This window comes from Arachis hypogaea, chromosome 19 (assembly GCF_003086295.3).
Source record: "Arachis hypogaea cultivar Tifrunner chromosome 19, arahy.Tifrunner.gnm2.J5K5, whole genome shotgun sequence".
Lineage (NCBI taxonomy): Eukaryota > Viridiplantae > Streptophyta > Magnoliopsida > Fabales > Fabaceae > Arachis > Arachis hypogaea.
The window spans coordinates 76,367,457-76,378,266 of record NC_092054.1 but is presented as its reverse complement, the minus strand read 5'-3'; the positions used below and the strand labels follow the sequence as shown (position 1 = coordinate 76,378,266).

The 10,810-nt window shown below is 39.9% G+C and overlaps 1 non-coding gene across 1 annotated transcript; it reads right to left on the bottom strand.

The window, feature by feature from the left end:
- Nucleotides 1–10,143: 10,143 nt before the first annotated feature.
- On the bottom strand, nt 10,144–10,250 carry LOC112780521 (small nucleolar RNA R71). The gene has a single exon (XR_003191352.1). It is a non-coding gene; the product is annotated as a small nucleolar RNA R71 (small nucleolar RNA).
- Nucleotides 10,251–10,810: the final 560 nt, after the last annotated feature.

Genomic DNA, 10,810 nt, shown 5'->3' with positions numbered 1-10,810 from the left:
ACCTCCACTGGGAGGTGACAAGCCTTCCCGTATACTAGGCGGAAGGGACTCATTCCTATGGGTGTCTTGTATGCTGTCCGATAAGCCCAGAGTGCATCTACAAGTCTGGTGCTCCAGTCCTTCCTGTGAGGCTAGACAATCTTCTCCAGGATGCACTTTATCTCTCTGTTAGACACCTCTGCTTTCCCATTGGTCTGAGGATGATAAGCTATTGCGACCTTGTGCACAATGCCATGTTTCTTCAGTACACTTGTTAATCTCCTGTTACAAAAATGAGTGCCTTGATCACTCACGATTGCTCGTGGTGATCCAAAGCGACATATAATATGGTTTCTAATAAAGGAGACAACAATGTTAGCATCATCAGTACGGGTAGGAATTGCTTCCACCCATTTAGAAACATAATCTACAGCTAACAATATATATAAGAAACTACTAGAGTTTGGAAATGGACCCATGAAGTCAATGCCCTAAACATAAAAAATTTCACAGAACAACATAAGTTGTTGGGGGCATCTCATCCCTCTTGGATATATTTCCAAACCTTTGGCATAGGGAACAAGATTTACAGAAGGCAGTAGCATCCTTAAAAAGTGTGGGCCAGCAGAATCCACAGTCTAAAATTTTTCTAGCTGTTCTTTAAGGGCCAAAATGTCCACCACTTTCAGAAGAGTTGTAGGTCTCTAAAATTGACTGGAATTCTGATTGAGGCATGCACCTTCTAATTATCTAGTCAGCACCATACCTCCATAAATATGGGTCATCCCATATATAATATTTGGACTTACTTTTTAGCTTGTCCTTCTGGTGCTTAGTAAAATTAGGAAGGAAGGTATGACTGACTAGATAATTAGCTATAGGAGCATACCAAGGAACTACTTCAGATATTGCATGCAAGATATCAAAGGAAAAAGCATCATTGATAGGAGTGGAGTCACCCTTGATGTGCTCTAGGCGACTAAGGTGGTCCGCCACTAAATTCTGGGAACCACTCCTATCTTTGATTTCTAAATCAAATTCTTGCAGCAACAATATCCAACATATTAGCCTTGGTTTGGACTCTTTTTTTGCTGACAAATATTTTAGAGCTGCATGGTCTGAGTATACTACCACCTTAGTTCCAAGTAAGTAGGCTCGGAATTTATCCAGAGCAAAAACAATAGCCAGAAGCTCTTTTTCAGTGGTAGTATAGTTAGACTGAGTAGCGTCTAAGGTCTTAGAAGCATAAGCGATTTTAAAAGGGTCCTTACCTTTGTGCTGAGCCAGCGTCGCTCCCACTGCATGGTTGGAGGCATCACACATATTCTCAAAAGGCTGGCTCCAGTCTGGTCCTCGCACAATCAGAGCTTGAGTCAAGGCAATCTTCAGCTTATCAAACGCTTCCATGCAGTCCTTACTCAGCTCGAACTCAACATCCTTCTGTAGTAGTCTAGATAAAGGCAATGCTACCTTACTGAAGTCCTTGATAAATCTCTGGTTGAAACCTACATGACCAAGGAACGAACGGACTTCCCTCACAGAGGAGGGGTAACGTAAACTAGAAATCACATCTACCTTTGCTGGATCCACAGAAATACCAGTATTAGAAACAACATGTCCTAGCACAATACCTTGTTTTACCATAAAATAACATTTTTCAAAATTTAATAAAAAGTTTGAACTAAAACACCTGTCTAATACTCTAGCTAAACTATCTAAGCAAAGGTTAAATGAATCACCATACACACTAAAGTCATCCATGAAAACTTCCATACAGCTCTCAATAAGATCTGAGAAAATACTCATCATGCATCTTTAGAAAGTAGCCGGTGCATTACATAAGCCAAAAGGCATCCTCTTGTATGCATACGTTCCAAAGGGGCATGTAAAAGTAGTCTTCTCCTAATCTTCAGGAGCTATATGAATTTGAAAATAGTCAGTGTAACCATCTAAAAAGCAGTAGTGTGATTTACCTGACAAGCGATCAAGCATCTGATCAATGAATGGCAGGGGGTAGTGATCCTTGCGAGTATCCTGATTGAGACGCCTGTAATCAATGCACACCCTCCAGGAATTCTGCACTCTAGTTGTCAGGAGCTCTCCATGCTCATTCTTCACTGTTGTGACTCCAGACTTCTTGGGCACCACTTGTACTGGGCTTACTTATTCACTATCTGAGATAGGGCAGATAATGTTAGTTTCAAGCAACCTGGTCACTTCCTTCTTGACAACTTCTAAGATGGTGGGATTCAGCCGCCTCTGAGGTCGACGGACAGGCCTTGCTCCCTTTTCTAAAAATATCTAATGCTCACAAACTTGAGGGCTGATACCTACTATATCCACTAAGCTCCACCCAATTACTTTCTTGTGTCTTCTCAGCACACCAAGCAGCTGCTCCTCCTATTGGGAAGTGAGTTCCCTTGCAATGATTACTAGGAGCTTCTGATTTTCCTCAAGGTAAACATACTTGAGGTGGGGTGGAAGGGGCTTCAACTCCATTTTCTGCTCATGGCTAGCTATTTGATCATCTGGAGCTAGTGATGGTGGCAAGGTGTCTTCGTCTTGTTCAGAGGGCTTCCCCACACTTGCACCTTGCTCCATATGCATCTATTCTACTTTTTCTTGGTGTGCTGCAGCTACAGTCTCATCAATTATGTCGCACTGGAAGATGGAATGATCTTCTGGAGGGTGCTTCACAGCTTCATCCAGGTTGAAGCTCACTGCTCTGCCATCTATCTCAAAGAAATAAGTTCCTGAGAATGCATCCAACTTGAACTTTGAAGTCTTCAGAAATGGTCTTCCAAGCAGGATGGATGATGGTCTTCCTGAGTCATTAGGGGGCATCTCCAAAATATAGAAATCAATAGGGAATGTTAGCCCCTTAATGCTCACCAGAACGTCCTCAGCAATTCCTACCATCGAGATTATACTTTTATCTGCCAAAACAAAACGTGTTGCTGACCGTTTTAAGGGAGGGAGCCTCAAGGCATCATATACAGATCATGGCATAATACTCACACATGCGCCTAAATCACACATGCAGTTTGAAAATTTTACACCCTCTATAGTAATAGTAACCATGAATGTACCTAGATCACTACATTTTTCCGGTATATCACCCATTAGAGCAGAAATAGAGCTACTCAGAGGAATAGTTTCTAAATCCTGTATTTTATCTTTATTCATGCATAAATCTTTTAGAAACTTAGCATACTTAGGTACCTGGCAAATGGCATCAAAAAGGGGAATGGTTACCTCAACCTTTTTGAAGATCTCTGCCATCTTGGGGTCAAGCTCCATCTGCTTCCTGGGTTTCCTAGCAAGGTCTGGAAATGGAATGGGAATGGCTTATCTTGTAACTTCATCTTCCTTTAGTGCTCTATTCCCTGGTTGAGCTGCTTCTTCTTCTACCATGTCTTGTGCTTCCTCCGCTTCTTCAATATCCTCTACCTCAACAATGTCTTCAACTTGAATGTCTTCCTTTGAGCTTGGCTCCTCATGACTCCTCTCTTGTAGTGTGGTTCCGGACCTTAAGGTGATGGCATTGATTCCACCCTTGGGGTTGGATAAAGGTTGAGAAGGAATTGCACTAGAGCTTTAAGGTTGATTGTTGGGGGCAGATAATGATTCCATCCGAGAGACGAGCACTTGTAGGGTAGCGTTCAGACCATTTATTGTAGAAGTAAGTGTATTCGGAATGTCCTGTTGTCCTTGCGCAAGAGAGCGAAGCATCTCGTCATTAGAAGAAGAAGGGGGGTAAGTGATTTGAGGGGCCTGCTGTTGGTTTTTCTGAGGTGCTTGGGACTGCCTTTGGTGAGGTACTCTATAAGGCTGGTTTTGGTTTTGCTGCTGATAAAGAGGATTCTGCTATCTGTTGTTGTTGTTCCACCTCTGATTTCCACTGTTGTCTCTGCCTCTTCGGTTGTAGTTGTCCCTCCATCCCTGGTTGGAATTGTCTCTCCAGCCTTGGTTAGAGTTATCTTGCCAACCTTGATTGTAGTTCCCACCTTGGTTATAATTGCCGCCTTGTTGATAGTATCCTTGATTCGGGCGGTCATAGAAATTATAAGTAGCTGCCAAGGTGTTGTCTTCTTGTTGGAGCTGTGGACACTCATCAGTGTAATGAGTATAGCAGGCACATATTCCGTACACTCTCTGAGGAACCAACTGTTGACATTGTTGTTGTGGGGAAAGTTGAGGTTGTTGTTGATTTAGCTGTAGCTGCTTCAGTATGTTGGTCATCTCTCCCAGAGTTTGTGTGAGAGCAGCAGTCTCACTACTAGAGGAAACCTCCGCAATAGCCTTGGGATGGTTGTTCCTGTGCTTGACATTCCGGGTAGACTCAGCTAGATCGGTGATCAGTTGCCAAACTTCTGTTGCCGTCTTGTACTTCTTCAGAGAGCCATTACTTGCAGCATCTAGTGTGGTCTTGTCTTGAGGCTTCATGCCTTGTGTGAAATAGCTAATCAGCACTAACTGGTCAATTTTGTGGTGGGACATGAGTCTAGGAGATTCCTGAAGCGTTCCCAATACTCATAAAGGGTCTCTAATTCACGTTGGATAATGCAGGAAATTTCTTTCCTCAGTTCGTCTGTAACTTCAGCTGGAAAGTACTTTTCAAGGAATTCCCTTCTGAGCAAATCCCAACTAGTAACGACTTCTTTAGGTTGAGTATAGAACCACTCCCTTGCCTTTCCCTCAAGAGAAAATGGGAAGGCATATAGCCAAATAGTAGTCTCATCTGCACCATGACGCCTAGTAGTTGAGCAGACTGTCTAAAAATCTCTAAGGTGCTTGATAGGCTCTTGAACAGGTAAGCCATGAAACTTGGGCAGCAAGTTGATTAACGAAGTCTTCAGTTCAAAATTTGCAACCAGATTTGGGTGACGCGCTTGATACGGTTGCAGTATAAAGTCTGGAGCTCCTGCCTCTTGGAGAGTAATCCTTCTGGGCTCCGCCATATTACCTGCACGTAAATCAATAGAATTAGTAGAAGAGGAGCTTGTTTCTTCCTCAGATGGCGCTTCAGATTCTTCTTCAGAAGAGACTGGTGAATTGGTAGTAACCACCTCACCACCCTCAGAGGCTAACCTACACTGAGCTCGCCTAATACGTGAAATAGTTCTTTCAATTTCAGGATCAAACGCGGCTAAGCTCGGATCAGGCAGTGAACGGGTCATTCAATGAAAGAAACATACAGCTCATGGTAATAGAATGAAATAAAATATACAAAAATAAAAAATATGTACACCAACCAATAATTTAGCATACTATTGCAACTCTCCGACAACGGCGCTAAAAATTGAATAGGTGAAAAATTGCCGATTAAGAAATTATAATAAGAACAGCGTTGCAAGTACAGTTCTTAACCGACGAAAATCCCGCTTATCAATTTAAAAGGGTTGTCACAAATTTAGAATAAAAATACTGGGAATAGAAATCCCAGGTCATCTCCCAACGAGTTGACAAAAGAGTGCTATTTTATTAGTCAGGAATTTTCTGAGAAATTTTAGAGTTGGAGAACGGGAAATTAAAATAACTATTAATTAAAGCAATGAGAATTAACGAGAGAATTTATATAATTAAAATAAAAGCCTTGACCGGGAGAAGATTAATCGGAAGTTCTATCCTTGTTGGATTCTCCCAAGTGTAATGGTAATAGGTTGTTGTCTCTACTTAGTTATCCCTTACCGAATAAAAGAAAGTCAAGTAACTGAACCAACTCCACTTCACAAGTCCTAATCCTCTCCTATGGAAGGATTAGCATTCGTGACTAGAGAGCCAGCCAACAACTTCCAGTTCCCAATTACACTTGAGTTTTCCAACTGAAGTGTCTCTTTTTAATCAACTCCCAAGTAAAGTTGGGAGTCTACTCCATTGACATAAATATAACTTTCATAAACGATAAAAGGGAAAGAAGAGAAGACATGATAAAATAAATAAAATAATAACTAAAAATAAATTAAATATAAAAATAGTTCTTTGCATTAATAAATCCCAAAATCATAAACATACGTATCTGAACAGGGTTAATGGGCGATTAAAATGAGTAAAGGAATAAGGAAACAAACTAGAATAATGGCAACTTCAACGGAGGTAGTAACTCTTCTCAATATCCAAATCAAAAGCATGAACTCTAAAACTATGAATGTGAAGAAACCTAGAGGAAGTAGTATATTCTCCCTAAGATTCAAAACTAAAGCTAAAAACTATGCGAATGAGAATGTGTCTTGAGTCTCTTCTTGTCCCCTGGCTCTAGTTTGTGTTTCTGGGCCGAAAACTAGGTCCAAACTCAGCCCAAAATCGCCCCCCTGTGTCTTCTACATTTTCTGCACGTGGCGCATGTCACGCGTACGCGTCAGTCACACGTACGCGTCGATGGTCTTCTTCGCGTGTCACGTGTACGCGTCAGGTACGTGCACGTGTCGCTATGAAGATCTTCAAATCACGCGCACGCGTGAGCCATGTGTGCACGTCGCTCCTCGCTGGTTGTCTCTTTTATTTCTTGTGCTCCTTCTATTTTCGCAAGCTTCCTCTCCATCCTCTAAGCCATTCTTGCCCTATGAAGCCTGAAAACACTTAACGCACAGATCACGGCATCGAATGGTATAAAGGGGGATTAAAATACACAATTTAAAGACTTAGGAGGCAAGTTTTTAACCATAGAATAGACTTAGGAAGGAGTTGTAAAATCATGCAAATTGTATGAATAAGTGTACAAATACTTGATAAAAACCACTCAAATAAGCACAAGATGAACCATAAAATAGTGCTTTATCAGTGCCACACCTTTGAGTACGCCTAGTGGCACACTGGCTTTACTTAATTGGCATAGAGTGCCAAAGTACAAGCCCGATGGCATGCCACCTTTACTTTTAGTTCTTCCATTCTCGATACTTGGCATGCCATACTCACTAGCACACCCTTGACATGCACTCTATCTTGAGTTGGCATGCCATGCCATCGAGCATGCCTAGTGGCACTTCACGTTACATGTCCTAGACACACCTTTGTTGGAGAAGTTTGGTGATGATTATAGATTTCTGGCTCAGCGTTCCATGCCCTTGGCATGCCCATGGACACACCAGTGTTGGGGACTTGTGATAAGTGAATATCTTATATCCTTTTTAGCACCATTTTCATAGTGTTTTTAGTTATATTTTATTAATTTTTCGTATATTTTATTGCAAAATTCATCTTTTGTATGCTATTTTGAGTTTTTAGATTTTTTCTATGATTTTAGGCAAATTTCGGGCAAGTTTGGCAGAATCTTGATCAGGGACGAAGAAAGGATAGCAGATGCTGTCAATCCTGACCTCTGTGAATTCCAAAAAACATATCTTGAGCTACAGAGGTTTAATTGGCATGGTCTCAACTGCCTTGAAAAGCTAACTTTCAGAGCATTCCAGTAATATATGATAACCTATAATTCTCTTCCAGAATCATGCTCAAGAAAGACCAACCTCCAGTGTTGAACGCCCAAAACTGGCGTTCGACGACAGCTAGGGAGCAGAGGGCAGCGAGTTCACCCCCTAATAGGCATTCAACGCCCATCCTCTAAGTTGAACGCCAGGCTTGGACAAAGCACAAAACAAAAGTGGGCCCAAAGTGGATTTTAGCACTCCTTACCTTATCCAGTCTTATTTTTATACTTTTTTATTTAAATTTAATATCTTTTAGGGTTAGTATTTACTATTTAAAGAGGAGATCACTTAGGTTACAAAAACCATCAGACAGATCCTCTTTGTGTTTTTGTAAAGTTATGAGCAACTAAACTTCCTAGGTTAAGGTTCGGAGCTCTGCTTTTTCCCATTGATTAATATTATTACTTTCTCTATTTTAATATATCTTTGATTCTATTCTATGATGTATTGTCATTCTTCATCTTAATGAATCTGGGGTAGAATGGAAGTATGACCCTTTATTCTACATGAGTTCTTGTGAGTCCCTGACCGGATAGTATTGAGCTATAGCTTGAGAATACATCACCTAAACTGCAAATTGCTTGGGCTAATTAGATATGTGACATAAAATCCAGTTATCTTTGGGTGATTGAGGTTTCTGTGGTGCTAAAGCCAGAATACTGAGCTTCATTCTCCGATCCAAGAGATCTGACCTTGTCTGTGGCATTTTAAGTAGGATCAAGGAAAATTGAATTGTGTGAGCTTCATCCTCATTCAGATTAAATGACTACTGAACCTGGCGTTTGATGTAGATTAGATGAGATTAATTGACCACTGATCCTGGCGTTAATCACTTACAGCTTTGCCATAGAATGAATCATCCATTGTTAATATAAGTCAGTAAGAAGTACTAATTCAGAAAGATAAGTATCTCTGAGGCCTTAACTGTTTTTCCATTATTGTTTCTACACTGATTCTTTACTATTTTCTTTACTTTCTTGTCTTATGCGCCTACAACAACAACTCTCTTTTCTATTTGCCTGACTAAGCCCAGCAGGATAACTATTGCTTGCTCAATACAACAATCCTCGTGGGATCGACCCTCTCTCACCTAAGGTTTTACTTGGACGACCCGGTGCACTTGCCGTTGAAGTTGTACGAGTTCAAATTTTGTGCACCAAGTTTTTAGTGCCGTTGCCGAAGATCGTTCGTGATTGACAACTACCAGTTGTCTTGTGCTTAGATCAGGTACTTTTTAATAGTTTTTCTATTAACTGTGTTTCTTGTTAAGTTTTTAAACCTTCTTTGTTTCTTTCCTTAAAATTTAAAAAAAAAAAATTCGTCTTAGTCATCTTTCATTTTTCTTTTGAATTTTGTGTCAAAGTTTTTAAGTTTGGTGTTTCTTGGTAGTCTTGGTCAATTATTTTTATTTTTGTTGATTTTTGAAAATTCTTCTTGATTATTTTCTTGAATTTTTTATTTCAATCTTGTTTTACCTTTTCTTTCTTTCTTTTTGTTCAAATTTTTTTGGTGTTTTCTCTTGTTTAATTTCAAAATTTTTAAACTTTGGTGTCTTCTGGTGTTTTTCTCTCTATGTTTTTTCTAAATTATTGTAATTTAATTTCAAAAATTTTTTAAGTTTGGTGTTCTTTAGTGTTTTCTTTTCTTTTTTGAATTTCAAAAAAAAAACTTCCTTTTAAAATCTTTGAAAATTTTGCATCTTTTTCTTATCTTGGTCTAAGTTTTCATATCTTGTTATCTTTCTTTATCTTGTGATCTTTTTCTTTAATTTTAAAAATCTCTTAATATCCTATGATATCTTTATTTTAAAATTCAAATTTTAAAAGTTTATTCTTTTGTTAGTTTTTTCTTCTTTCAAATTTGAATTTCAAAATCTCCCTTTGACTTTCTCTTTTTAATTTTCAAAAATTTTCAAAATGAAATCTTCTATCTTTAATTTCAAATTTTGTTAGTTAATTGTTATCTTATCTTTTCGTAATCCCTCTTTTTTTTAATTTTCTTTATTTCGAAAAACCTTTTACTTCTTTCTTTTTCTTTTATTTTTGAATTTTAAAAAAAAAAACCTCGCTTCGTTGTTCCCAATTCTTTATTCTATCACAGCTAATATATTCATTATAGTTCTCATAGGGAGTCCTCTATATTCTAACATAGAGACTCCCATCTTTCTTTCTTATTTTGTTTCTTCTTGTTTATGAGCAGAAACAGGGATATAGAAGCCCTTCTTGATCCCGATCCTGAACCTGAGAGATTCTTAAGGAGGCGTTTACAACAAGCCCAAGCTAGCAGAGCCAGCGGGAATCTCAAGGAAGCTCTTGAGTAAGAAGCTGAAGATACAACAATGGCAGCCAATCCAAACGCTGAAGGAGACACAAGGAAGGTCCTTAGCTCTTATACTGCAGCCACATCCAACTTCTATGGGCGCAGCATCTACATACCTGCCATTGGTACAAACAACCTTGAGCTTAAGCCTCATCTGGTGACACTAGTGCAATAGAATTGCTAGTTTCATGGACTCCTGCAGGAGCACCCCAACAAATTCATATTTGATTTCCTGTAGATCTGTGACACTGTCAAGACTAATTGAGTGAATCCAGAGGTTTACAAGCTCATGCTCTTCCCCTTTGTTGTAAGGGACAGAGCAAAGCTGTGGCTGGATTCTCAGCCAAAGGAGAGCCTGGGCACTTGGGAGAAGGTGGTCAATGGATTTTTGACCAAATTTTTTCCACCTCAGAATCTGAGTAACCTTAGAATGGAAGTCTAGACTTTCAGACAGAAAGAGCGAGAGTCCCTCTATGAAGCTTGGGAGAGGTACAAGCAGCTGATCAAGAGATGCCCTCCAAACATGATCTCAGAGTGGAGCATGTTGGAGATCTTCTATGATGACCTCTTTGAGATGTTCAAGATGTCATTGGAGCACTCTGCTGATGGCTCACATCACATGAAGAAGACGCCTGAGAAGGCACAGGAGCTTATAGAAATGGTTGCCAACAACCAATACATGTACACTTTTGAGAGGAACCCTGTGAATAATAGGGCTGCTCAGAAGAGAAGAGTCATGGAGGTTGACACTCTGGACTCTATTTTGGCTCAGAACAAGCTCATGTCCTAATAGATCAATATGATCTCTCAGCATTTGAGTGGGGCATAGAGCTCAGCTATTTATTCTCCAAAGGTAGTGTATGAAGGGGACGCTGGTGACACTGCATGGACCACCATGGAGGTGAACTACATGGAAAGATCAACAGAGGCCTTAACAAGGCTTCAACAACAATCAGGGTGGAACGAACCAGAACAAGTTCAACAACAGACCGTTCTAACCCTCTCAGCAACAGATGGAGATGCCCACACAAAGTCTCTCTAACTTGGCTACTATAGTATCTAACCTCTCTAAGACCACTCACAGTTTA